Here is a 14,659-nt window from a genome sequence, read left to right on the forward strand (position 1 = left end):
CACCTTCCAATTTTTTCAATTAAACTTTTGAAAATTAAAAAATTGGAACCAAGTATCACGAAAACCCCTTGTATTATAAATCAGTAAATAAAGGAACAAAGACAATATTAATCAATCATAATTAAGAAGTATGATTTGCGTTATGTAAATGAATTAACATTATGTTCCACCCAATACCTGTCATCTGACGCATTCTTCCCCGCGCGACCTATCAACGGCATGTACGTCATTGACGAGCTACGGAAAGCTCAGTCAGCTAAAAATAGACGAGGTTAATCACAAGGTATTTCCTCGGCAGATTGTGTATAAAAGAGTTGTTAATTTGTTCTCCAACACAACAAGCCCTGACAGAGACTCAACAAGTGAAAGCTATCTTCGGATACAAAGGTAAATATTTGGCGTTGATGGTACGTGTGTTTACATGGTAGTAGTTAGTTATGATAGAATCATAGCAAATTATATGGCGTCTTAAAAATAACCATTTAATTGGGTTTAAAGTTGATATCTGGTGTGAATGCCTACATCAACGTTCTTTACTTTATATATTGGTTTTTCATATTAGTTGGCGGGTTGTAACGCGACTAGTGCACAATCAGATTATGAGATTAAAGGCAAACTTATAGCTGGGAATACTTTTTATAAGTGTAGATTAGTACAATGTATGTAATTTAAACTACATATATAAATACTTTTTATTAAGCATTGGTTAAATATCAGATAACAATATATGAAAACAACCATATTCTTTGTTTATATTGTAACGCGATACAAGTGAATGATCGAAAAGCCTAAAAAAAATCCTGTTTATTGTTTATGCAAGAAATGTGTTCTAGTTAGACGAAACGCCATTTTGTCATTTCTCTTTATTGATCTTTTCTTGAAATTATATGGTGCTATCTGTAGGATCGAAGTACATTTTGTAGATTGTGACTTCTGAATTACTTAGTATTCAATTTGCCTTCACAGCAATAATAAAGATGCTGAAACTGATCTTACTCTCCTGCCTTGTGGCCTGTGTCGTGGGTCAATCATACCGTAAGTATAAAGTTATTATTATAAAAGCTTTATAATCAATATGATATAGTCATGGGTTAACAACTAACTGTATACCACTTATGTTTAGCGTCAGTATACAATGTCCCTTATGCTTTTTTTCCCCTATTTTTTGTTTCCGTACCGATTAGGAATGTATGTCTTTATTTGAATTACCATATGTGTTCCAAATATTGCTTTTCTGCTTAGTGTTTCAAGTCTTTAGATACCGGTACATGTGTTTGACATTTAAAATCTGGAAAACAATAAAGAGCTATGATGTATATATGAATTAAACAACACAAGCATACTTATAAGTAACAGAATAACAACTCTTATGTACCAAAACTACCAAAAAGTGTTGATATTTACAGGATCCAGCAGAGGAAGGGGGGATTCATTGCTGTTTGGTGGTATCCGTGGTAACAGGTGGGCCACAGGATTGGATCGCTTGGGGTCGGATCTCTGGGACAATGACGCTTGGGATCGTGATTCATATGGAAACGTCTTGAACCGACGTGGAGGTAGAATGTGGAGAGGCAGAAGAGGAAACAGATTCGACAGGAGAATAGACTTATTCGACAGGAGAGCAGACAGATTCGACAGGAGAGCAGACAGATTCGATAGGAGAGCAGACAGATTCAGTAGGAGAGGAGGATACTGATGAAAAGACAAACAAGTTTTGAAAAGGTATGCATTAAGTACGTCATACAAAAAGCTGATTTGAAAAAAATCTGGTTAAAAATAAAATAATAGATTTCTGTCAGGATATGAAGAAGTACACAAACATTATCAGTATTATAGTTTTATTTATGTGGCACATGAATGGTGTAATAACGTAAATACAATGTCGTTACACGAGACAGAGCAGTAGTTTGTCTTCACGCTTTAGTCAACCATTCTTTGCACCAACGCATTTATATAAAACAACTTTCGTTTCGGTAGATGAAAACTTCACATGTAATTCCCAATAGGAATGTTCTTGCCAATGCTACAATACCGAAGTAACGAAATAAAATATATTTAATACGTGTTGAATACTAAATCCTTATTCTGTTTTGCAGATCCGAGTGGCCAAAGAGTGAAATAGAAAAATCCATACCAACCATTCCATTGATACATTCATTTGTAAATTCATATCAATCATTTTTTTAATAAATTATTATATTAATCAATTAATTTTGAGTAGTATTTTTTGTTTTGTGTGTACGTTGATATCTTTATTACAATTTTATGCAATAGGTCGGCCAAAAGCATGTTTTCGTGTGATATTGCTCAAACTCTAGGCGTATTTATAAAGGAGGGTATTCAGTGTATGATGATCATAGAAGAGAACACCATATTTTATAATCGTTATATGTAATATACAAATCAATTCGACTATTACCTGTCCGTATGTTTATTTTTGTATAGGGAAGATGATCCACGCATTTTCTAATTATCCAATTTCTACAGATTAATCTATGTCCAAAAATATACGATATTTCGAAATATTTATTCTCTCGAAACAAAAAAGCAAACAAAAGCATGTTCCGTAAAGAATTTATTCCTTTGTCAACAAATAAATATTACAAAAGACGGAGCATTCACGATCATTCATTATTCAATGAAAATACGAAGGTGTAAAAAAAACAAACAGAGAGTATAGATATGATAGTTATAATAAAAAAAAACCATAATTAACAAAAGCGTAAAAGGTCGGTCAGATATGATGAAAGATATTTCAATTTCATGGAAACCGTGAATAAGTACATAGAGAGAATGACCAGGTGTTCGGATTGGGGAAGCGTTCTCTTTTTCATCGACGACGTCTACCATGCAAATCTAGGTCAAATCCGGGTTAAATCACATTGTCCAAATGAGATATAGAACGATTGAGTAACCGTTAAACATATCAACAAATATCGAACAGATCAGATCAGATCAGATTATATCAATTTCTCACTCATTAATGCTGACAATGAAATAGTGAAAATGGAAAGAAGTCCCTAAATTTTGAATGAATATTGCAGGGAGAATATTGATAGTATGTTATTCTCCAGAAATGGAAAAGTATAAGTTCGAAAATTGGAATAATCAGACATGTCATACAGCTTATTCGTAAGCTTTCCCTGCGGGTTACGGTGTAAGTATAGATCAATGTAAGTGGCTTGTGTTGATGATTGTTTGGGATCCACGATTTCTAGTTCTACATGGTTGTCGAATCGACATGGTGATAATGTTTGGTTCTTCAATATAACACATTGTTTAAGCCACAAACCCCAATCCAAGATGGTCATTGACGCTCTCCTGACATTAAAATGACCTCTGGCCTGGATGCTTGACAGAGGGAATCCTTGAGACATCAGTGTATAAAAATAACGGAGGCGAGAACGAGGCTATAGCAACGTGTGCTGCACATAAACTACGTTTCCTAATAATGCTTTCATTTAAACATATTATCATAATTTGCTTAATAACTGAACGAAATAAACAAACATGGTTCACATTTTAATACTTAATTTTAAAATGAAGCAATAGGCATACAACAAAACATCGATAAAATTTTGTTGACAATATTCAAAAGCTAACCAGCAATCCAATAGACATCCGTCAGAATCCGAATTCGAGTCTTTTCCCTTTTCTTTTCTAAGTTCCAACAAATCATTTCCTTTCCTAAGGAAATACTCGGGTTTTGCCGATTCCACTCACAGTTTCGTCTCTTTTTTGTTTGGCAGAATCTGTCTGCGTTTTCACAGGTTCACGCTTTCGGCGTTCCGCAATTTTGTATGGACTGTAAGCCACGCCGTTGCATTGTGGGACTAATTTTCAAAAAAAACTTGGTCCGGCAGCCACAGTTATTATTTTTGGGAATTCCCTGTATACTTTTTTATAAATACACATTTTCTTTCAGTTTCTGATTCACGACAATCTGTGTGTATCAAGTCCGAAAACTGTAAAAAGCTCAAAATGTAAACATTGATATATGTTTCTTCGGGAGTATGTGGCTTTATAATATTTATAGTTGAAATCAAAGGACAAGGTTTACGTTACCTGTTCTGACACGAGAGTGACATAATTCATCCCCGTAGGTATGCCGGCAGTCTGTTGGAAGTCCTGTCATCAATCGCAATAAGATAATTTCAATTGCGGACTAAGTCACGAGTTTATCAATGTAGGATCCGGTAGAGTTCACAGCTGGATATCAACAACACAATTACCTTTCTTGAAAACGTAAGCACCCTCACAAGGGAACGCGTGTGTTCCTAAGGTTAGAAAGGGGAATTGTAGTGGAAAATGTGATACAGTAGTATGATAGAATAGGTGCTTCTTTTATCTTGATTTTTTTTTCGCGAGAAATGGCCATTTTTGCAAGTTTAAAATATGCAGGTACTTATTATCAGTATGTTAAAAATAAGTTAGTGAAAAGCAATCTCACCGATCAATCTAACGTAGCTAAACAAACAGTAATGCCATTAATTATAATGATAATAATAAAAGACTAACGTAATAATGCCATTTAAATATATATTTATTTATATACTGTGTGTATTTATATATTATTATGTACTAAGTAATACGTTATGTAATGTTGTGAATACCTCCAAGTAGTGGTAAGTGTGGATTCACAAGTGATTATAATTGGTGTGAAAATTAGAGCGGTGTCGAAAGTAAAGGAGATTGAAAGTTGTGATATATTTGGTGAATATACTCAACACGTATGTTTATTGTATAATTGTGTAGGTACATATGTATGATGTATGTATGTATGCATGTATTGTGTAGTATGTGTGATATGGGTCAATCAAGTGCGATTACAGGTTGTGAGTCAGTAATGGTAAGTGTGGATTTCCATGCTAGACCATAACACGACTGGCTCACAGCTGGTGATCATGATTGACCTATCCAACTATCATGAAGTGTATGTATATATGTATGTATGTATGTACATGTGTGGTATGTATGTAATTATGTATGTGTGATATGGGTCAATCAAGTGCGATTACAGGTTGTGGGTCAGTAATGGTAAGTGTGGATTTCCACGCTAGACCATAACAAGACTGACTCACAGCTGGTGATACGTGTATGTATGTATGTATGTATGTATGTATGTATGTATATGCGAAATCAATGTGCGAGATGCAATCAAGTGAGTGACGTAATAATTAAATATGTATATATGGTGAGTGAAATTATTTAGGAAGTCATGAATCCAGTGTATGAATGTGTGTAATACATTGAAAGAAAATAAAGGAATGAAATGTGTAAATGAATGTAAGGTGATGAATGAGAGCCCTCTTGTATGAGGATATATTTGTCAGGATACTGAATCCAGGGCCTCAACCCTGGCAGCAGTCCAAATTGTTAAATGTTCTGGGGCATTAAAATTTCTTGTACCTTAAAAAAAAAAAAAAAAAAAAAGCAATCGCCAATATCCTCTCATTCACGATTATGACATTGAAAACAAATCAATTAATGCATTTTTTAATTCAACGTGATTGTCATTTCTCTGAAAACTAGACATCTGTTTTTCACGCGAATATACTGTATCCTATGATTTTTAACGTTTGTACGTCGGTATTTTCTGTTGTTATATTAATGTTTATAACTGTTATGTCCTTGTTAGCAAAGTCGACTTTCAAAATGTATCGCGTTGGTAGAATAGTGTGGCTATCTGAATGGACATGTTTGAAGTGTCTTTTACATGAATATCGCTAGTAGCTGACGTTTCCGTGTTAGAAGCAGAATCCTCTTCCCTTAAGAAGGAATCTTATACAAAATAGGCCGAACATGACGAACACCTACTTCTTCTGTAAAGTCACATTAGATCTTCGAACTAAACATGACTGGAATTATTCTGTTTGAAAGGAGTGAACAAAGACATCACTTTAGCTTGTCTGCATTCTATTGAGGGCAAGTTCCCTTCTAAGTCCAAGCGGTCATTCCAACAGTATTGTATAGTTATGATTAAGCTGTATGATAAGTCTGGTGATTTAAATTTTCCAATTGTTAATTTTTCATTTGTGGATAGTAACATACATGCTCTGCCTACCCTAGTTGATTCGAACCTTTTCCTATTCCCTTTGTACCTGTCCACAGCTCTCCATGGAAGTCTTTTTCAATCTATGTATTTTTTCCACATATCTTATCTTTGTTGTATCGTTTTTTTGTTATAGTCACGTCTTTGATATTACATTATGTAAGTATTCTCTGCTGTTTTAACACTTTCGTTCTATCACCAAATAATGCAAGATCGTAAAGGTTCTGTCTTTAGTACTCTTGTTTCGAAAAAGGAGCTAGTTCGTTTCAAAAGAACATTAGTTATTGTTTGTTTTTTCAGAGAAACATATTTCGAAAAATCCTTTATCCTAAACTGGTGCATCTACAGAATAAGAGAGTTAGAAATTGTTTAGATTGCTTCCATTATACTTATGAGTCATGATTTTGAAATGTAGTGTTCTGACTGGAATCTGATCTATGATCATCCTTAACTAAATGTCTTCCTTTATTAATACACATTGAGTAGAATCACACAAATTACGATGAAACCCCAGGTATAGGCATGGTAAATATACGATATAATGTGTATATTTCTTTTTTAAGAAATGCTTTCGACTAACCCTTTACACACTTTCCATCAAATGATCACACATTAATGTGAGTTTTTGGTACACACAAAACGAAAATTCCAACTCAATATTTTTGATAAAGATAAGGATTTATTAAAACACAAAATGATTAATATGAATTTACAAATGAATGTATCAATGGAAATATTTGTATGGATTTTTCAACTTCAATCTTTGGCCACTCGGATCTGAAAAGAAATGAGCAAGGATTTAGTATTCAACATGTATTAAACAGTTCATTTCATTACTTCGTTATTGTATGATTGAGAAGAACATTCCGATTTGGAGTTACATGTGATAAGTATTCATGCAGCAAAATTATTACTTTTTAAAATCTATGCCACAGAGATATTATTGCTATCCTTATTTTACATATAATCTTAGTGTACTATTTGATGTCTTGAAAGAAAATCCATTATTTTTTCATCAGATTTTTTCAAATAATGTTTTTAGATAAAGTACTTAATGAATACCTTTTCAAAATTGGTTTATCGTATCATCAGTATCCTCTGTCGAATCTACTTCCTCTCCTGTCGAATATATCTCTTCTCCTGTTTCTCCAGATTCTACCTCCACGTCGGTTCCAGTCGTTTCCATATGTGTTACGATCCCAAGCGTCGTTGTCCCAGAGATCCGACCCCGAACGATCCAATCTTGTACCCCATCTGTTACCACGGATACCATCAAGCAGTAAGGAATCTCCTCTTCCTCTGTAGGATCCTGTAAACATCAATTATCTAGTTTAAATGTTGTGCCATAAGTGCCTTTTTCTGGTGTGGTTATATTATGTATATATCATAACCCTTTATTGTATAACAGCTTTGAGTAGTCAATTACATGTACCGGTATCTCAAAACATGAAATGCTATGATGCAAAACAATATTTAGAACACATATGGTGTAGTTAAGCTATAACATATATCTTACTGATTTTAATGTTATTCAAATTCAGATTTATATTCCTAGTCGATACAGAACAAATGTTATAACAACAGATGAGATAAAACATTACATATAGGTCTTTTTGATATATGATACTTACGTATACGGTATGATTGACACACGACAAAGGCCAGCAGACAGGATAATATAATCAGCTTCAGCATCTCTATCATTACTGTAATGAGATATTGGTTACTGAGTAATTATGAAGTAATGATCTAAAAAATGCAGTTCGATCTTATATATCATCAGCGGTTATGGAATAATATCAACAGTTACAAGAAATCCAAACAAAGAGATATTGACAAAGGGATGTTTCGTCTGTTTAAAACCCATTTCTTGTTTAAGATAATAAAGAAAAAAAATATTTTAAGACGTTTCTCGAAACAGTCACATTGATAATGTTATACAAATAGAACATTTGATTTATTTTTAGTAGTATTTAATTTAGATTAATGCTTACAGCCGACCAAAAAATTCAAATATCCAAAAACAGTGCGAAGCAGCAGACACCCTATATAAAGTAAACAACGTTGATATTGACATTCAAGATATCAAGTTCATACTCAATCAAATACCTATTTCATTCGAAGACATAATACCATTTGCTATGATTCTATCAAAACTACCTTGTAACTACTACCATGTAAACACATGTACCATGCACACCAATATTTACCTTTATTTTCGGAGATAGATTTCACTGGTTTGGTCTCTGTCAGGGCTGGTTGTGATAGAGAACGAATTATCAAATCTTTTATACACAATCTGACGAAGAAACACCTTGTAATAAGATAAACTGATTTTACAATGTTATGTATTGCAATAGCGTGTCTATTTATAGATGACTAAATTGTCCGTAGTTCAGCTATGACGTACATGTCACTGATAGGTCGCGCATTTAAAGTACGTCAGATGACAGTTATTTAGTGGAAGATATCGTTAATTCATTTACACAATGCAAATCTTACTTATCAATTATGATTGATTGATATTGTCCTCATTAGTCCGTTTGCTCACTTTAAACATTGAAGAACAAATACTATTTAAAAGAATGACACCAATATGTGTTTTCTTGAAGAAATCACTTTACAATGCATAACGATGAATAGGTTAAATATGCAATGTAAGTTTGAAGAGTACAGATCGTATGAGCGATTTATGCATGATATTTGGCATGATATTCAGAATTCAATTGGTGCAATCGGAATATATAACATTGATTTATTGTTTGTGAAATATATTGTCATTCTGCGTTTTATGATCGTAAATGATATACTTTGGTATATTATATGATTTTACAGATTAACAGCAATCGATATATTATTAATCGTCAGAAACTGTTGTTGATTAGCAATACAGCATTCTGTTTGTGTAAAGATTAAATACATGAATAAAAAGAAACAAACTCGACAACACATCTGTAGTATTTTCATTGCAACTTGCCAATTCTTCATACTGTTTTTTCATCAATACACTGTTGAGATATTTATGTCGTTGATTATTGTAATCAGTTGTTGATTATTTCTGTGGCAAAAATGTCTAAATCCTTAAAATTGTGGTTTTTTTCTGTTTTTGTTTTTCATACAACTGTATATATTAACTGACAACTCAATTACATAATATAGGCCATACATTAATCCAGGTTATAACGTTACAGAAACGAATATGATATACTCAATATTTAACATATACAGGGGCCGCGTCGGCCAAGTGGTTAAGGTGTCCCGACACTTAATCACTAGCCCTCCACCTCTGGGTTGCGAGTTCAAAACCTGCGTGGGGCAGTTGCCAGGTACTGACTGTAGGCCGGTGGTTTTTCTCCGGGTACTCCGGCTTTCCTCCACCTCCAAAACCTGGCACGTCCTTAAATGAGCCTTGCTGTTAATAGGACGTTTAACAAAAACAAACTAAACAAACCAAAATTTAACATATAGCCATTACGTCAAACATTTGTGCTTCAGGCTATGACCCTAATAATGCCCCGAGCAAAACAAAAAAAAATATGAATATCTGATTATTTCTTTTGGACCTTTCAGCAATATGGCTAGCGGACCAGTGTTGAAAACCGTTAACATTATCGTTTATGGGAAATCATTTGGTTCCGTGGTGCCTATAGGGAGCTACCGGATATGACATTTTATGCCATTCAGTGTCTCTGGGCACTAGATGATAGGACCCATCTGCACATTTTCGGCTGGGATTTAGATCACGGAGATATTTCGGCAGAATTTAAAGAGGAAATTAGATTCTGGGATTGTTTATAATGAAAATATGGGCCTGTGTAGAGTGTAAATGGGGCCATAGACAAGGATGATACGGAGATATAGTTTGTATTCCAATGGTAGCTGCATAAAGTGTGTTTCGTGGTCCCCTGTGGTGTGTCTGGTTGTTCTGTAATTAGTACCCCGGTTCGATTTTGGTGGTTTTTCTTGTTGTTCTCTTGTCCCTAGGCCGGTTCGGTATTCTGTGATGTATCTGGTTGTGTTGTTGTGACTACCCCGGTTCGATTTTAAATAAAATTGAAATATTAAATAAGAGTTTTATAATACCAATTCATGATTGTCTCTTGTCGACATTGTAATTTGCTTACATTTTAATGTGAACGATACGGATTAAATCGATTATTTTGTTTCTTTCATTCAAGTGATCATTTTGTCAATCAAAATTTTCATCTTTTTACTGAATACTTAAATTTATATTACATATAATTTTAATTTTGAAAATATCTTTCAAATGTGATCAAGAAAAAAATTAAAAAGTATAAAGAAACAACAATATATGAAAAGATACATGAACATGTTTGTATTTCGAAACCCGAACCTTTCTTGGGTCCTCCGTAGTTCTTCACAATGCTGAAACATGTTTATTTTTGTATTTTACACATTCTCTTACATTTAGATATAATATCACATTCACATTTCTTGTGTAGACATATCAAAGCACAATTTGTATATCACAGTCACTTGATATGATTTTATCATTATCAGAGGCAAAATACTTTATAAAGATTGCTCTTTGATGTGTGTTAATAAAATAGGTTGAAACATAATTTGCAAAATACTTGAAAATGACCTTGAAAAATATGATAATATCTACGTTGCCTTCTTTACACATGACAAGATTACAAAAGAGCTACTTAATCGTGTTACACTTAACTTTAAAAATACATAAAGTTGGTCTTCCGATTCGCTCTATATCAACAAATTATCTAATTGCAGTAAACCATACGCAGAGTTAACGTATGCATCAACATTTCAACTTCCCTGATGACTCAATAATATTGCTTAGTGTCCATATTCTAGAAAATTAACACACACTAAGTACAGTTTATATGAGAAAGTAACCTCTCAACAATGTTTATATGTATTAGGTATATAGATAAGCAATAAAATTCCATACAACTGTGGCAGCATTTCCTGATGATTTGTTAAGTCTACGTTTCTGATCACATAACTGGAAGTGACGATACTTTACAAACAACACACCAGTGCAACATCTTCCAATTTCCCCAATTCCACTCTTAATAGAACCAATTATCACGTATACACCTTGTATATTAAATGAGAAAATGGAGGAATGAGGTCAATATTAATCAATCATAATTAAGAAGTATGATTTGCGTTATGTAAATGAATTAACATTATTTTTCACTCAATACCTGTCATCTGACGCATTCTTCCCCGCGCGACCTATCAACGGCATGTACGTCATTGACGAGCTACGGAAAGCTCAGGCAGCTATAAATTGATAAGGTTGAATACAAGGTATTTCCTCGGCAGATTGTGTATAAAAGAGTTGTTAATTCGTTCTCCAACACAACAAGCCCTGACAGACACTCATCAAGTGAAAGCTATCTTCGGATACAAAGGTAAATATTTGGCGTGGATGGTACGTGTGTTAACATGGTAGTAGTTAGTTATGATAGAATCATAGCAAATGGTATAGCGTCTTAAAAATAACCATTTAATCGGGTTTAAAATTGATATCTTGAGCGAATGTCTACATCAACGTTCTTTACGATTAAACGCAAACTTAGAGTTGGGAATACTTGTTTGAGTGCAAATAATTTAGTAGTGTTAACTACATATACAAATACTTGTTATTTAGCATTGATTTAAATAATATATAAAAATATCTAAAAACAAACCTATGTGTTTTTTATAGATTGTAACGCGATGCAAGTGAATGTTCGAAAAGCCTCATAAAATTTCATTTTTTATTGTCTATGCAAGAAATATGTTCTAGTGAGACGAAACCCCCCCCCCCCCCCCTTTTTTTTTTTACATTTCTCTTGATTGAAATTTTCATGTAACTCTTGAAATTATATGGTGTTATATGTAGGATCGAAGTACATTTTGTAGATTATGACTTCTGAATTACTTAGTATCCAATTTGCCTTTACAGCAATAATAAAGATGTTGAAACTGATCTTACTCTCCTGCCTCGTGGCCTGTGTCATGTGTCAATCATACCGTAAGTATAGCGTTATTATTATATAAGCTACATATTAAATATGATATAGCCATGGGCTAACAACTTACTGTATACCACTTATATTTGGCGTCAGAATTCAATATCTCTTATTTTATTTCTCATTTTTGTTTCTGTACCGATTAGGAATGTATGTCTTTATTTGAATTACCATATGTGTTCCTAATATTGCTTTTCTGCTTTTCATGTCTTTAGATACCGGTACATGTGTTTGACATTTAAAAGAGGGTATACAATAAAGAGCTATGATGTATATATGAATAAAACAACACAAGCATACTTATAAGAAACAGAATAACAACTCTTAGTTACCAAAATGTTTGATAGAAAGCGTTGATATTTACAGGATCTAGAAGAGGAAGGGGGGATTCATTGCTGTTTGGCGGTATCCGTGGTAACAGGTGGGGCACAGGATTGGATCGTTTGGGGTCGGATCTCTGGGACAATGACGCTTGGGATCGTGATACATATGGAAACGACAGGAACCGACGAGGAGGTAGAATGTGGAGAGACAGAAGAGGAAACAGATTCGACAGGAGAATAGACTTATTCGACAGGAGAGCAGACAGATTCGATAGGAGAGGAGGATACTGATGAAAAGACAAACAAGTTTTGAAAAGGTATGCATTAAGTACGTCATACAAAGAGCTGATTTGAAAAAAAATCTGGTTAAAAATAAAATAATAGATTTCTGTCAGGATATGAAGAAGTACACAAACATTATCAGTATTATAGTTTTATTTATGTGGCACATTAATGGTGTAATAACGTAAATACAATGTCGTTACACGAGACAGAGCAGTAGTTTTTCCTCACGCTTTAGTCAACCATTCTTTGCACCAACGCATTTATATAAAACAACTTTCGTTTCGGTAGATGAAAACTTTACATGTAATTCCCAATAGGAATGTTCTTGCCTATGATACAATACCGAAGTAACGAAATCAAATATGTTTAATACGTGTTGAATACTAAATCCTTACTCTTTTTTGCAGATCCGAGTGGCAAAAGAGTGAAAAAGAAAAATCCATACCAACCATTCCATTGATACATTCATTTGTAAATTCATATCAATCATTTTTGTAATAAATTATTATATTAATCAATTAATTTTGAGTAGTATTTTTTGTTTTGTGTGTACGTTGATATCTTTATTACAATTTTATGCAATAGGTCGGCCAAAAGCATGTTTTCATGTGATATTGATCAAACTCAAGGCGTATTTATAAAGGAGGGTATTCAGTGTATGATGATCATAGAAGAGAACACCATATTTTATAATCGTTATATGTAATATACAAATCAATTTGACTATTACCTGTCCGTATGTTTCCTTTGTATAGGGAAGATGATCCACGCATTTTCTAATTATCCAATTTCTACAGATTAATCTATGTCCAAAAATATACGATATTTCGAAATATTTATTCTCTCGAAACAAAAAAGCAAACAAAAGCATGTTCCGTAAAGAACTGATTCCTTTGTCAACAAATAAAGTTTACAAAAGACAGAGCCTTCATATCATTCATTATTCAATGAAAATACGAAGGTGTAAAAAAACCCATCAACAACAGAGAGTATAGATATATTAATTATAATAAAAAAAAACATAATAAAAACAAGCGTAAAAGGTGGGTCAGATATGATGAAAGATATTTCAATTTCATGGAAACCGTGAATAAGTACATAGGGATAATGACCAGGTGTTCGGATTGAGTAAGCGTTCTCTTTTTCATCGACGACGTCTACCATGCAAATCTAGGTAAAATCCGGGTTAAGTCACATTGTCCAAATGAGATATAGAACGATTGAGTAACCATTAAACATATCAACAAACATCGAACAGATCAGATCAGATCAGATCAGATGATATCAAGTTCTCACTCTGTAATTCTGACAAAGAAATAGTGAAAATGGAAAGAAGGCCCCAAATATTGAATGAATATTGCAGGGAGAATGTTGATAGTATGTTATTCTCCAGAAATGGAAAAGTATTAGTTCTAAAATTGAAATAATCAGACATGTCATGCAGCTTAGTCGTAAGCTTTCCTTGCGGGTTACGGTGTAAGTATAGATCAATGTAAGTCGCTTGTGTTGATGATTGTTTGGGATCCACGATTTCTAGTTCTACATGGTTGTCGAATCGACATGGTTGATAATGTTTGGTTCTTCAATATAACACATCGTTTAAGCCACAAACCCCAATCCAAGATGCTCATTGACGCTCTCCTGACATTAAAATGACCACTGGCCTGGATGCTTGACAGAGGGAATCCTTGAGACATCAGGGGTATAAAAATAACTCGCCGCATATATATTTATTGCGAGATTTGTCACGGAGGCGTGAACGAGGCTATAGCAACGTGTGCTGCACATAAACTACGTTTCCTAATAATGCTTTCATTTAAACATATTAACATAATTTGCTTAATAACTGAACGAAATAAACAAACATGGTTCACATTTTAATACTTAATTTTAAAATGAAGCAATATGCATACAACAAAACATCGATAAAATTTTGTTGACAATATTCAAAAGCTAACCAGCAATCCAATAGACATCCGTAAAAATCCGAATTT

The 14,659-nt window shown here is 33.5% G+C and overlaps 3 long non-coding RNA genes across 3 annotated transcripts; 2 read left to right on the plus strand and 1 right to left on the minus strand.

Moving 5' to 3' along the window:
• Positions 1-307: 307 nt before the first annotated feature.
• LOC117335060 lies at positions 308-2,211 on the plus strand. The gene is made up of 4 exons (XR_004534282.1): positions 308-387; positions 967-1,035; positions 1,407-1,722; positions 2,097-2,211. It is a non-coding gene; the product is annotated as an uncharacterized LOC117335060 (long non-coding RNA).
• Positions 2,212-6,581: 4,370 nt separating this feature from the next.
• LOC117335063 lies at positions 6,582-7,754 on the minus strand. The gene is made up of 3 exons (XR_004534285.1): positions 7,684-7,754; positions 7,115-7,361; positions 6,582-6,829 (listed from the first exon to the last, which is right to left on the minus strand). It is a non-coding gene; the product is annotated as an uncharacterized LOC117335063 (long non-coding RNA).
• A 3,620-nt stretch (positions 7,755-11,374) lies between these two features.
• LOC117335061 lies at positions 11,375-13,183 on the plus strand. The gene is made up of 4 exons (XR_004534283.1): positions 11,375-11,454; positions 11,991-12,059; positions 12,424-12,697; positions 13,073-13,183. It is a non-coding gene; the product is annotated as an uncharacterized LOC117335061 (long non-coding RNA).
• The last annotated feature ends 1,476 nt before the right edge of the window (positions 13,184-14,659 follow it).

This window comes from Pecten maximus, chromosome 9, assembly GCF_902652985.1.
Source record: "Pecten maximus chromosome 9, xPecMax1.1, whole genome shotgun sequence".
In the NCBI taxonomy this organism is placed as follows: Eukaryota; Metazoa; Mollusca; class Bivalvia; order Pectinida; family Pectinidae; genus Pecten; species Pecten maximus.